Source organism: Panthera uncia, assembly GCF_023721935.1.
Source record: "Panthera uncia isolate 11264 chromosome C1 unlocalized genomic scaffold, Puncia_PCG_1.0 HiC_scaffold_4, whole genome shotgun sequence".
NCBI classification, from domain to species: domain Eukaryota; kingdom Metazoa; phylum Chordata; class Mammalia; order Carnivora; family Felidae; genus Panthera; species Panthera uncia.
The window spans coordinates 62,839,738-62,855,779 of NW_026057585.1; positions in this window are offsets into that span (position 1 = coordinate 62,839,738).

Consider the following 16,042-nt stretch of genomic DNA (forward strand, 5'->3'; position numbering starts at 1 on the left):
AGTTCCTCTCTCCAGGCCTTTGCACATGCTGTTCCTTCTGCCTGGAATGCCCTCTCCCTCTCTTGTGCAGTTAGCAACTTCTCTAAGAACCAACACCAGTGATGTGTCCCCTGGGAAGACTCTGAGCTGCCCCAGGGCTCTCCATCACTGTTCCCCCAGGGTATGAGTTGGGTTGGGCTGTGAATACGTGAAGGTGTCTTTCTCCCATGTAGGGCTGTGAGCCACCCTCAGTGTCTGGGTGGAGCCGGGCGTAGGGCAGGCATCAGTGAATGGTGCTGCTGCCATCCCCGGGGCCTTCCAAGTCCCTTCCTGATGTTTGCACTCTCAGCTGGCCTCACCAGAGCCTGCTGTCACCTGCAAGGGACCACTCCTGAGCACTGCATAGCCCCCTAGAGCAGCAGGGGTGGGGCATTGGGGATGGCCTCAGGCCATGAGGAAGATGCAGGCTTCCATCTTTAGCAGCCCATGGACCTAGCTGGGCTCTGGGCTGGTCTCTGGAGTTCTCTTTACAGAAAGGCACTTAGCAAACATCTCTGGGATGATGTGACAGGCCATAGCTCAGGTACGCTGACTCTAGAGTCCCACAGACCCCAGTTTGAATCCCTCTCCACCACTTAGTGGCTCTGACCCCCCCTAGGCCTATTTCCTCACCTTACAAGGCAGATAATACATCTAAACCCACAGCATCCGGGAGCAGTCAGCAAGGTGACAGATGTGAAGCACCTGGTACCTCCTGGGTGATGCGGTGCTGCTGTCACTGCTGCAGCAATTACAAATGCAGGTACATGGCAGGCGCTCAGCCCCAGGGGACCCCTGCCCCAGTCTGAGGCTCTCTCCAAGGCACTAGATCGGGGACCACACCCCACACGGCTAGAAGATGCTGGGCCTGGGTAAATTGGGAGCTGGCCACCGCTGCCGATGTCCGGTTAGGAAGGCAGGCACTGGAGCCAACTAGCCAGGGCTGCAGTCGGCTCTGGCTCTCAGTTGTATGACCCTGAGCAAGTTTTGTCACCCACCAAACCTCAGCTTCCTCACCTGTCCACCCTCGTGGAGACACCATGAGAGTCAGTGAGATGCACATACTGTATACCCTAAGTGCTCAATAAATGTTAGCTCTTCCTACCACTAATATCTGATCCATGGGCACTGCCCACCCCACAACCCCCTGCGCCTTCCTCTTCTCTTGTCCAGATCCTGCTTGTGCTTTTCAGTCCAGTCCCAGGCCCACCTCCCCGCAGATTTGCAGACTCCAGCCTCCTACGAATTCCTGCTGCCCTGTGGCCATTGCAGTATTTCAGACACTGCTTTGCCTCACTCATTGGCTCAGCCAGCTCTCCAAGGTGAGGTCTTGTCTGCCCTCAGCCCTGTGCTGGCACAGGGGACACAAGTGAGGTGGCAAAGTTCCCTGCTCTCAGTCTAGAGGGGGAAGCAGAGCCCAATTCAATAACTACTGCCCCTCCCTCCACCCCAGACTGGGTGAGCCCTGGTAAGCCAGAGAGAGAGAGAGAGAGAGAGAGAGAGAGAGAGAGAGAGAGAGACAGAGAGAGAGATGTGTGAGGAGAGAGAAGAGGGGCAGCAGCCAGGCTTGTCTGACTCCATATAGGTCTACGAGGTCTAAGCAGACTCAGACCCCAGCTGCTGGCCCAGCAGAAAACCAGGGAGCCTACTAGCACACACACAGCTCCTGGGCCCCAGGGGTCGGTTGGCAGCAGTAAGGATCACTTGCCGCAGCCTGGCCCTATGCCCACCCTACCACACCCCTGCTTCCCCATCCCCTGACCAAACGGGCAATGAATCTTCAGCCAGTCTACAGACCATCATCCCCATGCACACTGTAACTCCTCCCCTCCACCCCCCCCACCCCCCACTAGCTCAAAAGCCTTCAGTCCCCGGAGCCACCAGCATTAGACCAGTGTGTGACCCCACTGCGGACCAGGGCTCTGGGAGGGGGGAGTGTGGGCACAGTCCCCAAATCAACCAGGGCAGGAGGCCAGGGAGAAGGTTCCTCCCCACATATCCTGTGCACTCACCGGACCAGCGATTTTTCCTCCCTCCCCTTCGGTGTGTATCCGTGAAGACCTATAAAACTGTATCTGTTTATATTAACAGTATGAACCATATTGAAAATGTTATCACCATCACTTTATAGATGAGGGAGCTGAGGCCCAATGGGATCGGCCAATGTAACACAGCTGTTAAATGGTGAAGCTGAGCTCCCAGCCCAGGGCCTTAACCACAATGCTACGTGGCCCCTTCACTGGGCCAAGCACAGCTGAGCACTAAGGACCCAGACAGAGCACTCGGATTGGGCTCCCGCCCTTAAGAAGCTCACACCAGCACCGTCCAAAGTAGTGGCTATATGTGGCTACTGAGCACTTGAAATGTGGCTAGAATGAATTGAGAGGTGCTATAAGTGTAATCCGTAGTATATACGGATTCCACAGACTAGTACAAAAGAGGATGTAGAATATCACTAATATTTAGGGTATCTCACACATCTCATTTATTTTTATATTAATCATGTATGTTGGATAAACTAAATAAAATAAGCTACTAAGATTAATTTTACCTGTCACATTTTATTTTTTTAACCTGGCTTCTAGAAAATTTCATATTACATACGCAGCTTGCATTTATGGCTCACGTTATATTTCTATCAGGCAGTGCTGGCATGGATGTAATAGACATAGGTGTAAACTGAGTATTATAATCCCAGTGTCATCAGAGGTGTGATGGAGGGAAACCAGAGTCCATAGGGGCCCCGAGGAGACCTAACCTTGCCTGGGGCCAACAAGGCTTCCCAGAAGAAGTGATGCCTTATTTAGCCATAAAGGGTGAACATCAGGCAAAAGGGAGAGAGTGATATAAGCAAGGAGGTCAGCATGTACAAAGGCCCAGGTGCAAAAGAGCCCATGTGGTGAACTCCACCAAGCTGGCTAGAGCGTCTGGTGGGTGTTGGGGACAGGGAGTGATGCAGGTGGGCAGTCCAGGCCAAGAAGGGACTTGAAAGCCTAGTTAGGGAGAGGGATCCTCATCTTAGGATCTTAGGAAAGATGAGGAGCCGTTGAAGAGCAGGAGAGTGGCATGGGCAGGTTTATGGATGGACCAGTGAGGAGCTCTCTGAGGCTGTGCAACGGTACAGGCAAGGGCTAACAAGCCTGGTCTGGGCAGAGAGACGTGTTGGGATGGAGAGGATGAGCTGGATGGACAGGAGAGGGAGGAAGAACAGACAGGGCCTAGAGAGTCCCACCTCATCCCCTGCAACTTGGGAGCCTGGGCAGCCCCAGCTCCACCACCTGGTTTTCTGTGTGGCCTTGGCCACATCCTGGCCCATCTGAGTCTCGATTTGTTGTTGTTGTTCTTCTAAGAATGTTGAGCCAAATAAGCCCCTAAAGCCCCTTCTGTGTGCTCAGCCACATTGGAGCTGTGTGAGGGAAGAACAAAGGAGAGAGCGGCCCCTGGCCTCTTCGTGTCCTGAGTGAGGAGGCCCTGGTGAGGCACAATTTACACCACTGGGACAGCAAATGGCCAGCTAGAGGGGTAGCTCGGCCTGCAGTGAGCTCTCTATCAGGGAGCGCCTTAGCAACAGAAGGGCATGGGCTCTACTCCTGTCGGCCATGTGAGTCTGGACAAGACCACTTCACCACCTGAGCCTCGTGATGGGCGCTCCTCGTGAGATGAGGCAATGGAGATGGGCGCTCCTCGTGAGAATTAAATGAAATGACATGTCCACCTGTTGCTGGCATCGGGCTAGTGCAATACACATGGGGTCCCTGTTACTGAGGAAGTTCCTGGGACCAGCTGCCTCTCACCGCACCTACCTCCCCTAGGGAACCAAACCTTAAGGCCCAGAAGCGCTTAAGTGGAGATTAAGGCAAAACTAGAAGAAGGAAGGGGAAGGGAGACCCAAATCAGGACACAGATCCTCAGCCCCTAGCGGCACCTTCTTCCTCCACTCAAATACAGTAAAAATTCACTAATCCCCCACTTGGTGCTAAGCCCAAGATAGCTGCATCTTATTGCCTCTAATAGAAATCCCAAAACTAAGACATAATCTTCCTACTCTGCAGATAGGAAACTCAAGCACAAAGGGGCTCCCATAGCTGCCCATCCCCATCAAACTCCTACTCAAACGCCCCTGCTCTGGGAAGCTGTCGCTCCCCTTTGGGTGAGGAAGTTCTTTGGTGCTCCCACAGCACCGCTGGCCCACTGAATCCTGCAAGATTCAGCTGAGCCTTTCCTGACTCCCCAGGCATGGAGTGAGTGTTCAGGAAATGTTTGCGGAATGAAGAAATGAATTTGTGAAAGGCAGAGTTGGAAAAGATTTGCAAAATTATCTAGTCTGACCCCCTCAGTTCACAGATTAGTATGTTCAAGTTAAGGCCAGGACTAGAGTTTGTGTCTTCTGACTCCTTCCCAGAGCCTTGAACTGTTCTTGAAGACTGAGTAGGAGTTCTCCAGATGGACAAAGGGAGGAAAAGCACTCCAGACAGAGGGAAGGACATGAGCAAAGGTACAGTGTGGGGATGGGAGAAGAGGGAGGTGCCTTTAAAGAAAGGAAAACAGGGGTGCCTGGGTGGCTCAGTTGGTTAAGCGGCCAACTTCGGATCAGGTCATGATCTTGCAGTTCGTGAGTTCCAGCCCCATGTAGGGCTCCGTGGGGACAGCTCAGAGCCTGGAGCCTGCTTTGGATTCTGTGTCCCTCTCTCTCTGCCCCTCCCCTGCTCGTGCTCTGTCTCTCTCTCTTTAAAATTAAATAAACATTTTTAAAAAAATAATAAAAAAGGGTAAACTGGATGGGGCAGGGGATTGAGGATGTGACCAGAGGTCCAAGTCTCCAAAGGCATCAGCCACTATGCTAAGGTGCTGGTGATAGGGAGCCATCAAGGGCACCAGGCAGGTCATGGTCAGAGGTCTTAGTATGACTCTACTAGGCCTTAAGGCACCACCATTAGTCACCCCTTACCTAAGATTCAGATACAAAGCACAAAGTATTTTCCCACAAGATTTTGTGAAAACAGCCATTTGAATCTAACATTTCTCTTTTTAAAATTTTTTTAAATGTTTATTTATCTTTGAGAGGGAGAGAGAGCAAGAGAGAGAGAGAAAGAGAAGGAGGACAGGCAGAGAGAGAGAGGGAGACACAGAATCCCAAGCAGGCTCCAGGCTCTGAGCTGTCAGCACAGAGCCCGAAGCGGGGCTTAAACTCACAAACCCAGAGATCATGACCTGAGCTGAAGCCAGACGCTTAACCGACTGAGCCACCAAGGCTTCCTGAATCTAACATTTCTTAACTTGCACTCTAGGCTAGAATAGACTGGGTCCTTAAAAGGGGACATGACCACCCGAAGGCTCTCCTGGTTCATAGCAGTGGTGCCTCTTGGAGCTGCTAAACCACTGCTTCACCTTCCCCCGCCTGCCCAAGTCCAAGAGCAGCTACTCAGGTTGCGGGGGCCTCAACAGGTCCATGATGCACTCCGAGCGCCAGGCGCGCATCCCTCTATGCCTTGGGGACCCGGGACGGTCAGCGCCGCTCTCATTCTCCTGCCGCGTCTGCTCCTGTCCCTAAGTCGCGGAGGTTGCCGACTCCCACCCCCCAGACCAGGCTGATGCCAAGAGCTCGCGGCCGCCGCCACCTCCTCTTCCACCTGACGGCGCATCAGGTATTCTAACCCCCCTCCCCAGCCTGGCGGTTCCAAGACCTACAACCTGGCACTTCCGCCGCTTTCGCTGGAGGGCGCCGACCTCCCTCTCCTCGCGCTCCACGCCCCCCCCCCCGACCCCCGCTCAGTCCAGCTGTCCCAGCGGGCAGGCAGCCGCGTAGACAGACGGACACCAGGTGCCAGCTGAGAGCTCTGGCTTGGCGAGTGCGCGGCGGTGGGCTGGGGAGCCAAGCCCCGAGCGGGTCCGAGCGGCTGTCGCGCGGGCTCCGCCTCACCTGTCCGCCCTTCCTGGAAACATATCTCTGCCCCTCTCTAGGCCTCAGTTTCTCTGTCTGTGACGAGGGCGAAGGGCGAACCAACTGGGGTGAGCTGATATAGTAAGACGCGCTCCTGGGCTCTAAGTACAGGGGTCTACGCCCCTCCCCAGTTCCACCTGCCCCCACATTCCCGGTCACCAGCCCGCGTCCTTCCACCCCACTCCCCTCCCATCCGCCCTCAGATTCTTTCCAGATGTGCGCAACGGGGGGGGCGCGAGGGCTGGGACCAGCCTGTGGCCAGAGAGGAGACAAGGCCCCTGCCCGGGTCGCGATCGCGGAGGGGTCGCACTCCCAAGGTAGGACTCTCGGCCGCGCACCGGGGAGCCCCGGTGCAGGGCTCCCACCTCGGGGACTGGATGCCGCGGCCCCGCCCGGGGGGAGCTGCGGGGACCATCCGGACCAGGCGAGAAGTCCGAGTCCACCGCCCAGGCTCTGCCCGGACCCCTTGGCCCACCCGCGCCGGGTACCTGCTGCGCCCCCGCGCCGCGCCGCGCCCTGCCGGCCGTACGCGCTGTCCCGATTCGCCGCTGCGCTCCGCGGGCGCGGGCTCCTTCCATTCAAGTCGAGCCGTGAGCTCGGCGACGCAAGTTTTGTTGTGGGTTTTCTCCTCCCCGTCTCTCCCCCGCTCCCCCCTCCACACCGCGTGCATCTGCTGGACGCCGGCCTCCTCCGGACACAGGCGTAGGGTCCCCGCAGGCGCGGGGAAGGGGAGAGGGCCTGCCCCCTCCGCTCGTGGGCTTGGCCCGGCCCTACTTCCCGGGAGGCAGAGCCCCCGCAGCGACCCCTCTCCCCCTCTCCGCCGCGGCGGGGCCGCCGTACCAGGCCACCCCCCTCCACCCAGAGCCTGGGAAGGCGGGGTGTCTAGCCCGCAACGCTTCCTAGTTCCCGCCTTCCGCAGTGGAACTGGACCCCCTTTAGGCCCCAGCACCTGAAAGGAGGGCTGGGGAAAGGGCCCCTTCACCCAAGTGCCTCTGAGCCCAGTTTCTTCCTCATGACTGAGGATTTTGCAACCTCTCCAGGCACGAGTACCTTTCCGTTCACTCTCCCACCCTGGGGTCCTGGGCCGTGGCTAACAGGGCTGCCAGCCAAGACCCTGCTGGGCCCCTTCCCGGAAAAGTTCTCCGCCCTCCCCGTCTCCCCCGCCCCCACACCCACGTTGACCCTGGTGAGCCTTGAAGGACGGTAAATTGGGCTGAGAGTAGGGTGCATGCGGACCCCAGTCGCAGGGAGACAAGGCGGGTGAGGAGTGAGCCCTGGCGGCACCATATTGCTCCCAGGAGCTGAAAACGTTTCCAAGTAAAGGAGCATTAACTACTAGCAGCTGAAGCAACACTGTTTGGCGCCAGGGGCTTTGGCCGTAGAATGTGGTGGGGCTAGGTTTAGGTGGTACTTGACATCTCCACTCCCCATACAAGCTCTCCCCATACCTGTTCTAGCCTGTGGGCAGAGCATCCACAACTACCTTACCTGGCTGCCCTCCTACTGGACAGGGAAGAAGGATAAATAACTCAAACTTGGGACCACTTGCTCAACCTAATTGCCAATGCCCCGAATGAATGAATGGCTCATGTAAAGGATCTTTCACAGGCTTCTACTACTGCGACCTGATTGGACCACATACATTACACTCTGAGCTTGACAATCCTACAGGAGAAGAGCTGCTACTGGTGCCATTCCCAGGTAAGGCCGTTGAGAAGCGCTTAACTGAGTAAAATGGCCAGCTTCACCCTTCCCCACAGCCTAGGTTCTTTCCATGATGTAAACAGGCAAGTAACTTGAGAAAGCAAATGCAGAGCCTGCATTTGAACCCAGAGCTGTTTCCATTACATCAATAACTCAAAAACTTACAAGAGGAAAAGGAAATATTTTGCCTTCTTTGACCTCAGATTTTAGTTTTCTCTGAGCTCAAACTTGAAAGCTGCTATGATTCACAGGATTGGATAGGAGCCAACTCAGAGATGCATCTCTTGTCTTAACATTGAGCATAGATTCAAGTGGAGCTAGAAGAATAAGATTCTACTAGCTTGAATACCCAGGAACTAAAGAAAATCTTCTAGAAGGACAATGAGAACCAGCACATACCGAGTACCTACTAAGTGCCAGGCACTGTGTTAAATCCTTAAATATCTTAATCATCCCAGCCTTCTGGGGAAGGTATTTTCTGTTACCGGTAACTGCTGGGGCCAGCCACAGGGCACACGACATCTCCCCTACCGCCCAGAGAAACAGGCTCTTCTATGGAACGCCAAACCAGTGCTCACACATACTCTGTAGCTCTCTGGAGCCGTAGACACACACTAACATCACCTGTCTGAAATAGAATTTTTAGCAATCACTTTGAATATCTCTGGTGGAAAATGGAGGTGACCCTGGTGCTCTAGAAAGAAATCTTCTATGGGCACCTGTGGCTCAGTAGGTTAAGTGTTTGACTTTGGCTCAGGTCATGATCTCACAGTTTGTGGGTTTGAGACCCGTGTCAGGCTCTGTGCTGACATTTCGGAGCCTGGGGCCTACTTTGGATTCTGTGTCTCCCTCTCTCTCTGCCCCTCTCCCACTTACACTCTGTCTCTCTGTCACTCTCAAAAATAAACATTTTTTAAAAATTAAAAAAGAAAGAAAGAAAGAAATTCTCTAACTTTCGGAATAGCTATAAAGAGTTGAGGATTCCGAATCCACTTGTGTTTCTTTGGCTCCTTCAAGCCTCATTTTCTGCTCCTGTTTAATGTTACTGTAGTGCATGCTGTCAAGTACAAGCTTTGGACTTAGATTTGGATTCAAACCCCAGCTGGGTTCAAATGGAGATAAAAATAGTACCCACACCCTCACAGATTGTCTAAATTAAATGAGAAAATAGAAGCAAATGAAAAAAATGGAAGTACAGAACTCTGCATGGCACCCAGCACATGGTAAGTGCTCAATAAATGGCAGCTGTTATTGTTACAAAACTGTCACCAAACATCTATAAAACATGATTAAAATAGAAATGTCAAGTGGCAAGAATTAAACAGAAATCTCTGCATTATCCAGGCTAAGTGCCTTCTAATTCAAAACAATGAGAAACAAGAAAACTCAAAAGAGGGGAGTAAAGACATACATGTGACTAGAGAGAGCTAGGAGTGAAAGACAAGAGGGTTCTCATGGGGGGTTGATGAGGAAAAAGGGGAGATAAGGAACAAGATAAGGGAAGATAAGGTGTTGTCAATACTTCATCATCAGAGATGAAGAAAATTCCTCTTACTTTGAGCTGAGGGCTCCAGACCTTTCCTTATTAAGTAGCAGAGTCCCAAATATGGAGATATGGCAGCAGCTTGATTTTCTGGACATTTAGAAATCAAATCACATCGTGTTATTTTGTGTATATGGACACATAATCCTTTCATCTGAAGGCTTTTGATAAAAGACACAGCATCAAAGAACAAGCAGGGTATTATGGAAGAACTACAGGTCAAGTCAGATACAGAAAAGGTCTTCTGGGCTCCTGGAACATCCCATACAAACCCTTTTTATTATTGGACTTTTTTTGCTGTATGTTTTTCATCTCTTTCCCCCACTGGATTGTAAACCATCCAGGGCAAGAACCTCATCTCATCTTCTGTAAAGTCCCTTTCCAGCCCCAAATACCATTACTGTAGTAGGCAGAGTGAACCCCCAAAAATACCCATACCCTAATCCCTAGAGCCTGTGAATGTTACACTATGAAGCAAAAGGGACTTTGCAAATGTAATTCAGGTTATGGATTTTGAAATAGGGAGATTATCTTGGATTATCCAGTGGGCCTAACCTAATCACATGAGTTTTTAAAAACATAGAACATTCTCTGGCTGGAGGTAGGAGACATACAGCAGAAGGGGAGATCGGAGAGATGTGAAACATGAAGACTCAACCAGCTTTAAAGATAGAGGAAATGTAGGCAGCCTCTAAAAACTGAGAACCCTAGGGTGGCTCAGTCGGTTGAGTGTCCAACTTCAGCTCAGGTCATGACCTCATGGTTTGTGAGTTTGAGCCCCGCATTGGGCTCTGTGCTGACAGCTCAGAGCCTGAAGCCTGCTTCTGATTCTGTGTCTCCCTCTATCTCTGCCCCTCCCCCACTCATGCTCGGTCTCTCTGTCTCAAAAATAAATAAACACTAAAAAAAAAAAAAAATTAAAAAAACTGAGAGCCCTAGGCTGCCAGCAAGGATATGGGGATATGCAGTTCCACAGCAGCATGGAACTGAATTCTGCCAACATCCTGAGTGATCATGGAAGCAAATTCTCCCCCAGAGCTTCCAGATAAGAGCCCAGGGCAGCCAACACCTTGACTTCAGCCTCATGAGACCCGGAGCAGGGAAACCAGCCACACCCCCCCAGATTTCCCGAGTTACAGAACTGTGAGATAATATATTCATGTGGAGGTAAGCTGCTACATTTATGGTAATTTGTTATAGCAGCAATAGAAAAGCAATACAAACATTAATAACCAAAACCTGTACAGGGTACTATAGCATTTTCCCAGATGTCACTTCACTGAATCTTCAACAAGCATGATGGTATTATTGCCCCCTTATTTTAAGAAACCAATACTCAGGGAGGATAAGTAACTTGCTCAGGTGACCAGATAATGAGTACTCTAGGTAGAATTCACATTCAGATTCCAACTTCAGTGAGAGTGGTCTCCTCCATGGCAGTTGCCATTCTGTGGCTTTAAGGCTCTACTGTCTTAAGCTAAGTAAAGTCTTAGTAAAGTCTAAGCTTAAGTCTAAGTAAAAATGGACTTAAGAAAAGACTAAAACAACAACAACAGAAACCTCTCAGGCAGCTTTCACACTATGAAAACTGAAGAGCTTTGAATACTCATTTCTGTTTCTTCCAAAGATAGCTAGTAAGTCACAGAACAAGTCAAGTTATAAACAAGTATATATATATATTTAAAAAAATCAAATCTTCTTTCTGACACATAGAAACAAGATTTTGATAAATGGCAAAAGGAGAAATCCTCAAAAGAGTAGCTGCCAATGAAATATTTTCTCCCACTCAAATGCTCTTCTAGCCACTGTTAAAGTACACCTTTCACAGATGCCCTGTTTTGCCAGCCTGGTTTAGGAACGTCTCTGTGTTGGAGCTTTTAGTCCACTCTTGACCAGTTTTTATTGTCAAGAAGTTCTACTGGTTTTTAGTCTGAAATTCCCCTTTTATAGTTCTACCCATTAGTTCTAATAACTAAGCAAAATAATTCCTCCCTCTCGGTGTTTCCATCTCTCAAATATCTGTGAACTGTCATCACACCCTGCCCTTGGGTATCACTTTGCCAAGCTGAAGGCTCTTTCTGCCCACCTAGGTCAATCTTTCCCTAATACTGTTGCATCTTCACATCTGAACTTCTTTTCCATATATTTCTGTTCAAATGAGGTGTCTGATCTTGAACAGAGTGTTGTACACACGATAAAAGTGCTGTATTCTAAAAGGTGAATTACACAATAATCTATAAAGAAAAAGGAAACGTGCCACTGTTTGGTAGTTAATTAGAAAACCGTAGCACCTACTGCTTCTCTGCCTGCAATTTAAATAAGTAGCAGATTACAATGAATTTCCCCCAATTTTACATAAAAGTTTATGGCCACAAATTCAGTAACTAAAAGGTCAAACACTACATGCTGCTGAAAACAGCACTGTGAATATTTAGCTAATATTTAAATGAGTATTAATAGAAAAGATTAAGTGGAATCACGTTTTGCAATACATTTTGGATATGATACATTAAAAAAATATTTCTCCAAGAAGTCTGGCTAAAATTACATACCAGATTAAACTCCCTGCCAAATAGAATCAGACACATTTTTAAGGGCCAGAAATCTGGCCCAATATTCTCTGTTCTTACCAAGAACTAAAGAGCTGTTTGTTTGCAGTAGTCTCCAGATAGATATTAATACTGGACCCTTCCAGTAGATTTTGTAACTCTCTATTGAGAAAAACTCTTAAAATTTGGCTAGACGTGGCTGTGGTTCCTGATAGCACGTAATTCTTTCAGGGCTCTTATTAGCTGTTTAGTACTATACCCCCAATTCCTAATTCACATCAGTGTGGTCTCTAAACAAAACCAGTCCCACAGAGTAATTTACCCAGTAATTTACAATCTGGATGATTACCATTTTTTTCTGGTCAACAACATCCAGCAAATTCTTTGTGTTCAGAAACCAACTATGCCATGGGGTAGCTAGAACTGTAATCTTTGGCTGAAAATGCAGACCTTCTGAAAGTCAAACTAAATATTCTATATCCATTCACTAAGTTATAGAGATTATTAAATTTTAGTGATTCTTGAAGAAGAAAATGTAAGGATGTGGACAGTCCAAAAAAATAAAGAAACTGTCCCCAATCCTGAGGCTAGCATAATATCTGAACTCAAAAAAACTGTCATAAAATGTCCAATGAATAAATTCCTTCCTGTTAAAAAATGTCTCATATAACATTAGGCACCATCTATTGAGTACCTACTATGTGGCTTGACATTTTACAGCTATAATTGCTAATCCTTACAGCCAGCAAGGTAGACATTATTATTCCTTTTCCAAAAGGAGAAGCAAGCTCAGAGTCCTTACTTATTATTAGCTCAAGGTCCCAAAGTTGTTTAAGTGTCAGAGCTAGGACCAAAACCCACATCTGATGGGCCCATAGTTTCCTATACCAGGCTGCTCTAAGGTATTATTTTCTAAAGTTTCAGAAGATAAAGGTATTAATTACAGGATTTAATTTCATTACTTCTTTCTTCTAAGGTGACATATATAGGGAAAACAGAAGGGGTTTATATTTATATGTGATTGAACCTTTCAAAAGGATTTTACAACTTAAAAAGAACTTTAATGGGGCACCTGGGTGGCTCAGTTGCTTAAGCATCTGACTTCGGCTCAGGTCATAATCTCACAGTTTGTGAATTCGAGCCCCACATCAGGCTCTGTGTTGGCAGCTCAGAGCCTGGAGCCTGTTTCAGATTCTGTGTCTCCCTCTCTCTCTGCCTCTTCCCTGCTCATGCTCTGTCTCTCTCTCTGTCTCTCTCTCTGTCTCTCTCTCTCTCTCTCAAAAATAAATAAATAAATATTAAAAAGAACTTTAATGATCATTGCCTAATACTTGAGAAACTTTATCGATGCTTACTCCGGTAGACACTGTATTAATACAAGAGACACAGAGATGAATAACCGAGAGTTTCTACCCTCAAGATGTTTACAGTCCAATGAGACTATTAAAAAAGAATTAACAGTGTCCCCCTTTTGCAGAGGAAGAAACCAAAGACTGGTGAGATTTAAGTGCCTTACCCTAACTTAGCTTCCCAGAGGCAGACAGGACCTGATCCAAGTTCTTATGATCACACTTCAGTGACTCCTCCACACTACCCCGACCTCCACATTCATCTTCCTAATTGTGCTCTCCATTGTTGTTGTTCTACATATTCAACAAGGATTGTAGAAATCTGAGAGTCTGAATTCATCTGGATAAATACAGCAACAGGGTTAATGATTTTCATGCACACAGAACCTACTAGGCCAATTTGTTTTTAAAAACGTAATAAAACCACAAACTGACTTTTCTTATTACTCGAGCTGCTTCAATCTTAAATTGAAAGACTATTCTAAGAAGCTGCAAATATTCTCAAAAAAGAGCAGGTTAAGTCAGGCTAAAGGAGAATTTTTAATGTTCTCTTTCATCATCAGGGCAACAGAAGGTCACTGTAATAGAGAATGCATTTCTGTGACAAGCTTCCTATACTCAGAAACCCCCTGTGAATTGTTTTCAAATTGTTATTCAACTTATCTCATTCATTTACTTAATGACAGCAAGCCAAGACTCTTTGTGCTGGGGGGATCAAAATGGATGCATGAGATGCAGTCTCTGTTCAGGGAAACAGAAACAAATTACTACAAAGGAATGATTAACTCAACTTGGGGCAAACAGCTTCCTGAAAGCTAAGGCATGAAAAGGAATTTGCCAAGTGGATTGGGGTGGAGGCAGGGAGAAAATGGTGAGGGTGGGCACAGAGAACAGCAAGATGTTGTTGTTGCAAAATGTGTGCTATGCAAGATGACCTAACTTAGAGCTAAAAGTATTAGCTAATGTGCTTGCTCTGTATTAATCACTTGGAAACTGAGCATATCACTACCAAATGGAACTTTTCTGTTATTATTCATAGCTCTTTATGAAACCAATTCCAATCTAGCTTTTAGCCCTACTACTCCACTGAAACCAATTTTGTAAATGATCACCAGTGACTTCCATATTGCCAAATTTAATCCAAAACACACTTTCAGACATCATCTTACTTGACCTTACAGAGCAAAGCATAGATGACCATTCCCACCCTTTGACTACATATACTCTTTTCTAGAGAAACTTCTCTTAACCTCTCTGTAAGCCCCTCTTCTTCATCCCCTTTGCCAGATAGATCCTCCTCCTCCACCTGAACTCTAAAGCTGAAGTTCCTCAAAGCTTACCCCATGCCCTCCTTTCCTCCCCAGGTGATATCAGCCATTCCTATAGCTTTAAATACCACCCAGATGCCCATGACCTCCAAATGTATATCTCTAAGCTGACCTCATCTCTAAGCTCCAGTTTTGTAAATCCAACTGCCTCTCTGATATCTTCACTTGCAAATCTCTCAGGCATCTCAAAGTTAGTAAGTTCAAAAGTGGAGCTTATTATTTCAGTGACTGTCCCTAAAATCCCTTTGTCTCCTGGTCATACCAGTCATGACCCACCATTCACCTGGAAGTCATTCTTGCCCCTACGTCCAGTCATCAAATTCTGTCAGCTCTCCCTCCACCTACTTTTCCACATCCACATCCACATCTGCCACCAACACCCTAGTCCAGGACACCATCTTCTTGCACCTGCATACCCACTCTTTGGCCCTCTCCCCCCAGTAAAGGGGTACATTCTCCACACAACAACTACAGTGACAGTTTAAGTTCTTTCATTCCCTTGCATACAGCCGTTCTGTCTTTCATAAATATTCTAACTCCATTCTCTCCAGGTACCTGGTAAGATTCTGAAATTAGGTGGAGCATGTGACTTTCTTTGGACAAATAAATGGGAGCAAAAGTGATATGTATCACTTTGGGGTGGAAACTTTAAGAGCCAAAGTGTATTTTGCCTTTTTCTCTTCCTCTGCCTTGACGATCACAATGCTCCAGATAACAGCTGCTGCATTAACCTGGGTCCTAGACTTAGGGTATAATGGCAAAGTGGATAGGCAGCAGGAGTGAGAAATAAATGGATGGAAAGCCACATCTTCAAAAGATTCTAAGTGCCTTACCATAATGAACAAATTCCAATACAATTGGTTCCTATGTATCTACCTGTCCAACCTCATCTTGGACCTATCCTTCCAGCTCACTATATTCCACTCACATTGGCCCCCTTCCCACCTTTCCACGCACTGTTCTTTGTACCTTTATATCTCAGTTTAAATATCACCTGCTCAGAGATGTCTCCTGTAACCACTGTCTCAATGAAGGCCCCTCACTGTGATTCTTCATCACAGCACCCTGACCATTTCCTGCATGGCACATCACTGTCTATAGCAGTCATCCATCTCTTTGGTAAACTGTCTCTCCCTCTAGACTGTAAGCACCATGATGGGAAAAGCTCACCACTACCTCCAGTGCCCAGCATTGCACCTTCAATATATTACCCTATGTTTGGTAGACACTCAATAAATATTTGTTAATGAACAAACAAAAAAAGATTCCAAAAGTGGGACATAAGAAAATAATAGAGACTCCATATCACCTATCACAGAGGCAAGAGGAGGCAGTAGTTGTGGGAACAGTAAGTGAACTCACGTTTACTAAGTGACTGATGTACCTAACACTAATTTAGGTGCTTTACATATGTTCTCTCTCTAGATTCTCAATAATCCTAGGAGGCAAATATTAGTGTCTTCACTTTATAGATCAGGCAACTGAGACTCAACCTGCTCAAATAGCAAAACCACTAACAGCAGCAGTTTTAACCCAGACCTGTTAACCTTTCCTCCAAACCACGATGCTTCCTTCCCTAGAAATTAAACTGCTACTAATAATATTTCATC